The 11,782-nt window shown below is 49.8% G+C and overlaps 1 protein-coding gene across 3 annotated transcripts in view; it reads right to left on the reverse strand.

The window, feature by feature from the left end:
• The window catches only part of LOC149342503 (uncharacterized), a 239,808-nt gene extending 233,686 nt beyond the window's left edge, over window positions 1–6,122 (reverse strand). For all 3 annotated transcript variants that reach the window (XM_089544892.1, XM_089544890.1, XM_089544888.1), the window contains exon 1: window positions 5,631–6,122. The gene's annotated coding sequence lies outside the window, so the exon portion shown is untranslated. The remainder of the gene's footprint in view (window positions 1–5,630) is intronic.
• Between the last annotated feature and the right edge of the window lie 5,660 nt (window positions 6,123–11,782).

Below are 11,782 nucleotides of genomic sequence, written 5' to 3' on the forward strand. Positions count from 1 at the left end.
AAAAAAAAAAAAGCAAACGACAACCGGAGAAGAGCCAGGGGAGAAACAAATCATTATATCCGTTTCTCGAAAACAAAACAAAAAAAAAAGACAATGCGGCGCGGACGGGAGGGGATCATCATTCTCCGCCGGTCCCGCGGAAGCCTTCTTCGTCCAACAAATCTGTCCGGATTTGGCGCTGATCAAACAGCCTTTCTTCACACGCGGCGCGTGTATGCGCTCACAACGTGTTCGATCCCAGCAATAGTAGAGGCGACGCCAATGCGGCGGTGTTAGGATTTAAGTAAAGGGGAGGGAAATCCTCGCATACGCAACGCGCGAATGCCGAGAGCGCCCCGATTTCGCGTTCGGGGAAACGAACTGCTGTTTATCGATGCATGTGCGGAAGACCGTAAGCTGTGAGTAGCAGTTGCCCAAACGCCGGCATATTTTCCCTAAGGCAGCTCGCTGCAAAAAGCCGCAAGCACAGCAAGGAAAACTGTGTTGTGTTTGTCGTTCTGCGCGTGGAACTACGAAGGAAAATAGAATGCAAGCAGCGACGTTCTTGGCAAAGCAACGCTGCTCCTTGAGGCCTGTTCACCATTCTGCTGCTATCTGGTTCTTGCACGACACATTGGAGGACGTAGTATTGAGGCCCGTCATGCTAATATGATGCTTTATACACCCGCCAGCGCATTCAACTTCAGCGGAATTGAATTGCTTCAGCGTGTAATAACAACTGGGTGTAATAACACCCAGAAAACTTGTCGAGAGAAAGCCGCAATGGAATGCGGAAAGCTCGGGCTTCCTATGAGGCAAGCGTGGATATTTCCACACCGAAGCATGACTTAGCACTACTCAGCGGATCGATTTGCACAGGACCACCCACCTGAGAGTACATAGACTGGAGGTTAGTCTGAATGTAAGCAGTATTCCTCTTCAACATCAGCGTATGTCGTCCTTATTTTTCTGTCATAAGAACGGCCTCCGTTCTAAGACGGGACAGCAGTATAGCGAATTCAAAAATAGGGAAATCTTGTCTTTCTCTATCCGTTCTTTCGGAAAAGGGAACACGAGATGAAGACAGGACGAAAAAGCGCTCGGGATTTTTAACGCTGGAAGAAACTGACAAACCAAATGCAGTTACGACACGTATGAAGCCCGCTGCATTCATCCCCTGCCACCGAGAAAAGCTTCAAGCGAGAGCGATCGTCGTTGCTCGGAGATATTCGAGCCACCCTTCAAAAACGCCGCGCTACGCGGCTGAAGCCGTGTTCGCCGACAGACATACAAGCGCTGCAGGTGAAGGGGCAAGACGAATGGCGAGGAGAGCACGATCCTCCATTCGTAACTAAAGAATCCGGGCAAGGCTCTGAAAAACACAATGGACCATGGTTGCACAGCACCAGTCGCGTCTGATTCAGTTCAACTCCTCGTCCTAGCCACCACGCATGTCCTCCACCGCTAGCGCGCCGCCGTCCGTTTCTTTCGAAACCAGCTCGCCGCACTCCAAAAAGAAAGAAAACTCTCTGCCGCATTGCAAATTCCGCCCCGGCTATGCGCGCTGCCTGTCTCGGCAAAACCGTGGAACAAGATTCATGTTTGACGCCTCTCTTGCTCTCTCGGTCCTTCTCGCTATTCTTTCGGCCCCGCTGAGCACTTTTACCGGCGTCGTTTCTCGTAAATCAGGCGAGCCTTTTGAAGTAGGAAAAGAGGCACCTCCAGCTCTCATTAAAGCCTTCTTTGTCCGCCCCTCTCCCCCTGTGTCTAACAAAGCGCTACTGCGCGCTAAGCTTACGCGGTCGCACCTGGCAACACCCATTAGCGAAGAAGCCCTCCGTCGACCGGGGGCCGCAGGGGCTTCCCCAACAACGCCTATCCTTCCCTCCCCCACCTCCTCCAGCTCAAGAACAGAATACACGTCCCCCCAATAACCCCCTTTCTCACAGCCAGAGTGGTGGAGAGTACGGGAGGAAGGTAGGAGACGGTCTCGGTTTCCGTCACACACATCATCACTCTGGTCGCTCCGAGGGGAGACCGACGCAAGAACCAAGCCAACAAGAGATAGCCGGCCCCGCTAACGCGGCAGAGATAACGCGCAAGGCGCAGGCGGCCAGTGTCTTTCCCCCCAGGTCCGCTGCGGCCTCTACAGCAACGCGCACACCGCCGACCGATCCCCCTCGCCTCCTCCCACGCCCCTCCTCCTCCCCCGACCGCACGCAGCGGCGCGAGGCGGCAGCTACAGGTGTTCGCGGATCGTCGAGTAGAAGGGAGAGCGGAGTGCCGGCGGTGCGCAGACTGCTCGGCGCGCAATGCTCCCCTCGCTTACACATGACGGCCTGCTATATTCCAGTTCGTAGTATAGTAGAGCGTAGTAGTACTGCAGACACGGCTGCACTGCTGCTTTAAAAAGAAAGAAAAAAAAGCTATCCGTTCGGTTCCACTTCCCGGTCGGCGTGGTTGCGACATGCCCAGCTGCGATGCGCTCACCTGTCAAATCGCGCGCGATGTGTTCTACGAAACTAAGCGCAACTGTGTCACGGGCATACGCTTTCTAGCACGTTGCTGTGCCACAGTGAGCGTCCTGCCCTAAACGAGAGAAACTTGCTGAAGCTCCATGCTGTCCTCACTGCAGAGTAGTCGCCATGCTGAAGACAACGCCGACAGGGCGAATTGAATAGCTGATTTTTTTTTTTTCTCGCAGCGTCTTAATTTCTGAAACCTCGAGCACATAAAAGAGAAAAACCATAAGAATTCATGACTATATTCATTGACTACCTTGCAAAGCGAGATTTTTTTCTTTTAAAGTACTGATTCCAAAAGATAAATAAGAAACAGGATGAGAAAGCATCTGCGTATATAAATCTTAACGCGAGAAGCAATCTTGTTCTTTACAATTCTCATCTCAATATCATTTACGTAAGTTTGACTCCGACGACAGAAATGCGGGACTGGGCGCTTCGATGACCAGGAATAATTCGGGGAAATTTAAGAACCCAAATGATGTCAGTTTTCCCAAACTGACGGAGGTTTCAAGGTGCTGCAGGAAAAAAGGTCCTGAAATGGGGATTTTTGTGTCCTGAATTTCGGGTTATGACCATGAAGCGTCACTAAGTAAGATGATTATTGGCTATACTAAATATCGTTACGCCTCGTTGAGCAATCTTACGGAATGCGCGGGCTTCTTCTACACCTGTTCCCTAAGCGTAAATGTAAGTTTTCTTAGGGTTACTCTACGACTGAATACAGAAGTGAAAAAAAAAAAAAAGTCACAGTGTACCTAACAAATCAATGCGTCTTGCTGTACAACGACTTGTGTCGACTTTGTTACGGATGACAACTTCTAAGACTTACCGTCTTCTCTAGAAGCGTCTGAGCTAAATATCAGCGGTAATACGTCGACGCATTCGATCGAGTCCATAACGATCTATCTACACAAATATGCATATGATTATCTGACGCGCCGATTTAATGACCCGGAAATGGGGTCAAATCTCCCTCGACGCGCAGGCTGGCCTATATATATGCTCACTCCTGAAGCAGCACACTTGACCCCATTTATGTCTCGATGCTCCCATTGCTGCGATTAACGCTACATCCAGCACGTTTTTTTTTGCATTGGCGCACATAATAGTATGTCGCCCAATGCTGAAGGTTCTCAAAAGATCACTTAATAGGCCCTCTAACGTCCTACACAGTCACTCACAAAATTTGATGAATGAGCAAAATGTAGGTCGTGTCTTCTAATGAGCCATCTCATTGAGGACGCTATGCAAACGACTCCGCTGTAGCGCAAACAGTCCAGCCCTCGAAGAGAGCCCGGACTAATTAAGCACCTTTCGTGCTGGCAAAAGTGCAAGTTTTACTCGAGGCGTTTGACTTTCTCTCCAAGGAAGTTCACGATAAATGAAGCTGTGCGTAGCTACGTACACAGATCGACATGGTATGTCCAGAGAGCAAATTTATCGGAGTCAGAAGCTGCATTATTATTATTATTTGCCCGATACCGGCACGAAGAAGCCAGCTTACAAAACGAGGCACTTGATGGATACAAATCCATGCACAATTTCCCTGCAGAAAAGAATTCAAGGCAAAGCGCTGTTAAATTGCATACCACGCCCGAAAACGGGTAGCGCCGTAATTAAAGGACGTCGTACTAAATATTCGAGAGCCATGTATAGACTGTTGCAGCGCTAAACGCGCATCGTAAAGCTTCGCTCGGTAAAACTGCTCTATTATTTGCGCTGGAATTTGACGCCCAGATGGCATAGCTGAGTCGTTCTTTTTCAATATCAAGTTTGGATGATGTACTTTCCTGATTTGAATAGAATTAATTACAAATATGCGTCGTCTGCAGCATTGGCGACCCCATAACAAGCAGTTTTCGCGTAGTGCGCGTTTAGCGTTGCAACAATCAGTATAAGAAAAAACAATAATGGTACGTTATCTGAAGCATTAATTCCGATAACTCGAGTGCTCTTCGCACGAATACGGGGAGGGGGAAAAAATCATCAATGGTAGCCGGCTTTGTGCGGTAGGAATGCTGGCATAATTCCAGGCGCATCCGTTTGACCGATAGGGCAGCTCAATGCCTGGCTAAGCAGTAGTGCTCGATTACTCGCGCAAAAACGCTGCCCATGAAAAGAATGACATCCCTGCATTAAGCTCTCTCATTAACCGAGAGCGCGGTCGCATGACAAGCTGCGCAAGGCAGCTGCGACGGCCAACGCTCCAGAGAAGTGGTTCGGACCGGCGTAAAGAAACGGCAAAAACGAGTTCCACGGGCGCCTTTACGGGACAAGCGATGCCCTTGATAGGAAGCGACAGACGGAGGGAGAAAACCGCGCCGGGAAACCCGTTCCGGACAGACAGCTCGCTCGAATGTAACCACACTACGGGCAAGGAGTAGCCGGCGGCTGCCTTACCCCTCTCCCGTTTTATTACGCAACGACGTGTAGCCGATCGGCGAGGAGGAAGCCCACCAGGAAAACCAAAACACTGCCGGCGCGTGCTGAAGCTGTGTACGACAAATCGCTAGAAAAAGCGCAAATGGCCGCTGGGACTAAGCTACGAAAAGCCGACTGAGGTTGCTTGAGGTGAAGACGCTTATCTGCGAAAGCTCTAGTCCGATGAGACCGCCAGTTCTCAAAGCGGACGAACGGACCGACAAATACGTGCGGCATGCTAGCCACTCCAATAGTATGACAAAAAAAAAAAAAAAATGACAGGCGTGGAGGGCACTCGAGATAAACCTTTTGGCGCGACACTGACTTCCCCGGATGGATGATTACGGTGCCAATACGCAATCCTGATCGTAACATAAGGCCGCTATGTGCCGTGAGCGCACAAAATGTCTACAACGCGTGTCGCGGTGACCTACTTGGAATGCAAAAATACTCGGCCGCTGTCGCATTGTCGGTTAGGATAAGTTGAGCGGAACGCTGAATACGACCTTAGGCCAATACTATGTTGGTCGAGTTGGTCAAGGTGTATATATGTCAGTTCGTGTCTGTCCGTCGTGTTTCCTTCACGCGACAATTCATCGCGGAGCTCTAGACCCATCCTTCCCGTACGAAGTGTCAAGTTGCGAAGCGTTATACCTGATACTAAGTGCCGTGATCCGCGTGAGGCAGTGAATAAAGGAAACGCACCTTGGTTGCCGAGGTTCTTTTCCTTCCCACTTGAGGCTCGCTGTCCGTCGAACTTCGCTGACAGACAAGAGAGGTCAACGTACACTAGTGAGGATCACAACGAACACACACTCTACGGAGACCAAGTCCGGCACACCAGCGCAATCCAAAGGGGGACTGAGGAAGTGCAAGGTAGACACGGGCCGTTCGCTCACGCTACGCGAAACGGGACCGTCGACGACAACTTGGGCTCACACAATGCCTGAACGGGCCGACAAAATGCACACGATATTAGACCGCGGCACTGGACGCGCACCAGTCAACAGTCGTTGAAGAGGTCACACGGTGCTGCCGTCAAGAGTCAGGAATACCGTGTGGAAGCCAAAGTTGGCGTGCGTGTGTAACTGCGACCGGCGCAACGACGCACAACGCGTCCGCGACCTGTGCCGTCCGAAGGCCGTCTGCAAGCGACCGCGGAGGCCTGCTTCGAGCAGACGGACGGGCGAGCGCCGGGAACGCAAAGCGGAGAACGAGAACCGGAACTGCGTCACCGCGGCGGAAGCGGCTCGGGTTCGCCCGACTGGCGCTGGCCAGGGGGGAAGCGCTGCGCCGCTCGAACGACAGAGCGGCAAGCCGCCCGCCAGTGAGCCATGAGTGAGCGCTTGCGCGGCACATCCCGAGTGAAGTGTCGGAGGCAGTTAATTCGGTGAGCAAAGGCTTTAGTTCAGCATAGTTACTGAGCATCTGTGAGAGACCTGCTTGGACCAGCCGTATTAATCATTCTTACTGGATTTGGTTTATGGGGTTTAACGTCACAAAGCGACTGAGGCTATGAGACACGCCGTACTGAAGAGCTCCCGAATTTTCGGCCACCTCGGGTTCTTTAATGTGCACTCACTTCGCACAGTACACGGACCTCCAGAATTTCGCTTCCACAGAAATTCGACCACCGCGGCCGGGATCGAACCCGCGTCTTTCGGGTCAGCAGCCGAGCGCCATAACCACTGAGCCACCGGGGCGGTTTTATTTTTAGCCGCTGTTCATTTATTTTGATTGGTTATGCTGGTATATGCTGGATTACCCGCACTCGTGTTACCCTCAATCGTGCATAGCGGCGCCTTCTTTATCCTACGTATGTCACAGATCGGTGTTTGTGCACAAAATGTAATTAGGTATGCTCTCTCTCGATGGAAGAGGTATCAGTCTTGGGATATGGAGAAAATTTAGACCAGCGGAGGGCCTGCTTACTGCTTCCGCCCCCGAATTTAGGCGCTCCTGACGATGCTCAAAAAGCTATATGTTTGAGCTTGGATAACATTGTTGGAAACTAAATAATACAACATGTTCTTTCGTATCCTTTTTCGCCTCCTTCCAGAGACTTGCTTAAGAAGTTTTAAGAAAAATTTGGGATGGGGCTTTTTTCTCTTTGATTTTTGAAAAACACTACTATATTAAAAAATGTCCGATTTACGGCAATACTTTTTGTACTTCCCTATATTGCATAACAATGAAAGTCTTTAGCACATCAATTTTGGACGTTTTTCTGGATTTTTTTCTGGGGGAAGCCAGTAAAATCGTCTAGAGAAAGCAGGGTATCCAGTCAACGTCTTCATCAGTGCCGCAGCAAGTCTGCTGCAAAAAGCAAAAAAGAAAGATAGCAAGAATGCTTCAAATGTGCCTGGGCCAAGACAGCAAGTTGTAGTCATTCCACATCTGCACAAGATTTCTCATAACCTGAAGAAGTTTGGCGTCAGGAATGACGTAAAAGTTCAGTTCTCCGCGACTAATAAGCTATCTAGCATATGCACAGTCCTAACCAAGAAACTCGCGGGATGTGAAAAGAAGCGAGAAAAATAGTACGTTGAATGCTCCACCAACCAACGTTTATAGATATACTATATCTATAAACGTTACCACAGACGTCGTGTACAGCCTGCTTCTCACTTGTGGGTTCATGTATACATCGGACAAGACCGGAAGGTGCGTCAAAGAGCGACTCAGAGAGCGCGAAAAGAATGTAAAGAACTCGTACAAAAGAGGCAACCTGCAGTGCAGAAGGAAATCATTGAGGCCTTTTTGATAACGAAGTCAGGTGATAGGTGTATCAGTGTAATTCCCTTGGCGCTTCTGAACAAAGAATTAGACTTTTTAGAAGTACCCGTGTGATCCGCCGTATGACACGTGTGTATTCCATATAGCAATGGTTGTGTGTTTAATCGTTGACGCGGCTTTTGCCTAGGTTTTACATGCTGCTATGCGATTTTTTAGCCCTCTGACTCGTTGTGTATCGGTCGTAATGTAGGATATTTGTTTCCTTTGCGTCGTTATGAGTTCTCTAGAATTGACTCGGCTCTGCTATGAAGATACGTTTGTTCGTCGGCATGTGTGCATGTGTGTGTGTATGGGTGTCGGCACGCGCGCAGTAGTGCATGCGTATGTTTGTGCGTATGTGTTTGCGAGTGCAGTTCTTTCGTCTTTCTCTCTGGGGCGGCCTTTTGAATGGGGCAAATGAACCTTTCGTTGGCGGTGGAGTGGGCTGACAAAGTCTTCGAGGGCTATGTACTCTCGACCACTTAACGCGACCTCTTGCCAAGCTCTTCCCGGCGAATAAAATGTTTTACAATCAATTAGCTCTTATTCCCTACGTTGGAAGCTTGGCCGTATCATATGCTGCTCAGCGGCGGGGATGCTGATTGAGCGCGCACATGTACGTTGCCGATTCCCTTCAATGACTGTAATTTATACCGGGTATCAATGCAGATATGTCTCTAAAATAAAACCACTTGGAAGTTTGCGCTCTGTCCTGTAGTCACGTCTCTTCTCTTCCCTATTTTTCGAGCAAGTATAGTAGATTTTTAAGGTCAGCGGCCTATTTATGAAGTCGTTCACTCGTGGCAACGCTTTGACGGATTCTGCCCTTAAATACAGATGACCCTACTTGCTAAAGTGTTTTTGGGAAACGACAGTGTGTGCCAAGCTTTACACTGTCATATGTCTGCCAAGGTGCAACAGTTCAAGAAGCAACTTGCCTTATAAAGAGCAAAATTTTCGCTCGGTGAAAGGCTGTGCATGAAAGATGTGGCGTGTATGTCTACGTTGTCGTTACGCTTATAAAATGAAACAATAGTAACTGCGGGCATTTTGCTTGTGGCTTTCTTTATTTGCATGAGCTATAGAAAGAAAGCCGGTGCCTGACAATGGTGCCAGCTGCTGTTCCCCGCACAGATAAACGAAAATTCCCAATGATTGACAACGTGATCCGCAATACTATCATCACGACAAGGCTGCAACACACAGTACAATTTTAAACGCCGCCCATCTATGACAAACAGCAAATGTGAGACGAGGAACCACAAACAGCGCAGAGGGCACCAGGCAAAAAGAAAAAAGAAAGAAAAGCATATCCTACACAACCACTAATCGCACTGATAGAAAAAAATAATAATTAGAGCCTTAATAAGCTCTCACGTAGACTCATGACTTCAACCCACTGCCGCCAGACCTCACCGCTACGGCTTCCTGAAAACAGCAGTTTCAGGCTAGAAAGAACATGGATCACATAAAGCTGCCGGAGAAGAGCTATCGGCTGGCATCCGCAGAGGCAGCAAGGCGAGATAAACATATTCGGCACGTACACATTTACGCTGCGGTGGCTATGGACGCACGCGATTATGCAGTGCTCCCATTTTCACTGCAAGTGAAAATGGGACCTGTAACATCACCTGTAACCTACGTTTGTATGCTGATGACTGCGTGTTGTATCACAAAATTTCCTGCCTTGATGATCACTTATACCTTCAGAAATAATTTTCAGAATTTAGCTCTTGGTGTGCTACATGGCAAATGACTATTAACATCCGCAAAACCGTTGTTATGACTTTCACTAATAGAACGACACCTTCCGTGTTTACTTACACAATTAGCAATACCCCCATCCAGAGTGTGAGTCAATACAAATACCTTGGTCTTATTTTCACACCCAGTATGTCATGGTCCAAACATATAGATTTCATAACCTCAAAGGCACTTAAAAAGTTAGGATACCTCCGTCGCACAATAAAAGCTGCTCCTAGAGATACGAAACTACTGATGTTTAAATCGCTAATCCGTCTACTACTTGAATACGCCTCCCCTGTATGGAACCCGCACAAACAACGCGAAATTAACCAAATCGAGGCAGTGCAGAAGAAAGCCGTTCGCTTCATATGTCACAGGTTTGGTAGAGATTTTTCGCCTTCCACAGCACTTTCATCACTGGGCCTGCAACCACTCTCATCTCGACGAAGGACTGAGTCTTTAAAATTTTTGTATTGCATTATTAACTCTTTCTGCCGGACCTCTGCAAATGATTACCTAACCCCTGCTATACCATCTAAAACTAGAAGTCACCACAGCCTAAACATCACGCCTTATTTTGCCCGCACGGACACTTTTAAATACAGTTTTTTTTCCGCGTGCAATCGAATATTGGAATTGTTTACCCGGTTCTACTCGCTCTCTTCCTTAAGAGCTGTTTTTAGCGGCTATTGAATAGTTTTTTCGTTTTTCTTGTTTCCACTCGTACTGTTTCGGATGTTTGCCATTGTTGTGCTCCATGTTTTCCTAAACTGTTGTTCACACCCACCCCTGCAATAGCCCAATAGGGCTGCAGTATGTATAAATAAATAAATAAATAAATAAATTGTAAAGAGGAAGACGCTTAGCAGACGGAGCAACAGAACCGATTCGCGGCGCGAGGCGAGAAGACGACGATCGGCAGCTGAAGCAGCAGAACCGACGCGCGGCAAAAGCATCAACTGTTCCGGGACCAGACCTGCCCTTGCCCGCTCTAACCGGCCTTAACAACCACTCATCTCTTGCCAATAAAGGCCGCTACATCTTGGTGGAGGCTGCGGGATTCCGTCCTGGAGCTACGTAACCGTACCATCACTACCCCCATGCCTGCCAACGCCAACCAGCCAGCCAGCTCCTCGCCGGCACCCGTTGCTTGCCATGGTGCGCTCCGCCAGCGCGACCCTGCCGTCTTCAGCGGCACGGACGATCACGACGTGGAGGATTGGTTGTCCTCTTACGACAGGGTGAGCGCTCATAACCGTTGGGACGACACTATGAAACTCACCAACGTCATCTTCTACCTAACCGGCGTCGCCCACCTTTGGTTCCAAAACCACGAATCGGACTTCACCACCTGGAACGAATTTAAAACCAGCTTCACCGACATCTTCGGCCGTCCGGCAGTACGCAAACTTCGCGCCGAGCAGCGTCTTCGCGTTCGCGCACAGCAAAGTGGTGAATCATACACCAGCTACATAGAAGATGTCGTCAATCTCTGCAAGCGCGTCAATGCGTCCATGGCGGAGGCCGAAAAAGTTAAACACGTCCTCAAAGGAATCGAAGACGACGCTTTCAATATGCTTGTGGGCAAAAACGTCACATCTGTCACCGATATATTCGATCACTGCCAAAGCTACGACGAGCTCCGCCGACAGCGCGTTTTCACTCGGCAGCCCTCTGCACAGACCGACACAGTAACTAGCCTGAGCATGACGACAGAGGACAGCTCGCTACTGTTCCAGATCAAGCAGTTTGTCCGTGAGGAGGTTGCGCGGCAGCTTTCGCTTCTTCCTACCGTTCCGAGTTCATCTAACCTAACTCCGACACTCCAGCACGTGATCCGGGAGCAAGTGTCCGAGGCCCTGCCACCGGTTTCCTCCCAGCCTCCCGTCGCTGCGCCACTAACCTACGCCGAAGCAGTCAGGCGTCCCCGCCCAGACACATTCGTGTCGTACCAACATCCACCGCAGTCGACCCCATTTCGTCCTGTCCGGCCACCACCGCAACGTTTCCGCCCATGGCGCACACCAGACAACCGACCCATTTGTTATGCCTGCGGCATTCCTGGCCACGTGATGCGTCACTGCCGCCGCCAAGTTTCGTCCCCTGCTGCAGATACCGACCCTCGAGGTTACGCCTACGCCCCTCCCCAGCCTTTTCACCGCACTTCGCCTTCTGAGCCCACTGGTTCCTCCGATTACAGTCCCTCTATTCGCCGCCGTTCTCCATCTCCGCGTCGCCGCTCGGTTTCCCCGATGCGCCGTCGTCCCTCTTCCCCTTCGGAAAACTAGTGCCCGCAGTTCCGGAGGCAAGAACTGCGTGCTCGTCGCCAAGCTCAA

Source organism: Amblyomma mixtum, chromosome 5, assembly GCF_055824585.1.
Source record: "Amblyomma mixtum isolate Tamu chromosome 5, ASM5582458v1, whole genome shotgun sequence".
Classification (NCBI taxonomy): Eukaryota; Metazoa; Arthropoda; class Arachnida; order Ixodida; family Ixodidae; genus Amblyomma; species Amblyomma mixtum.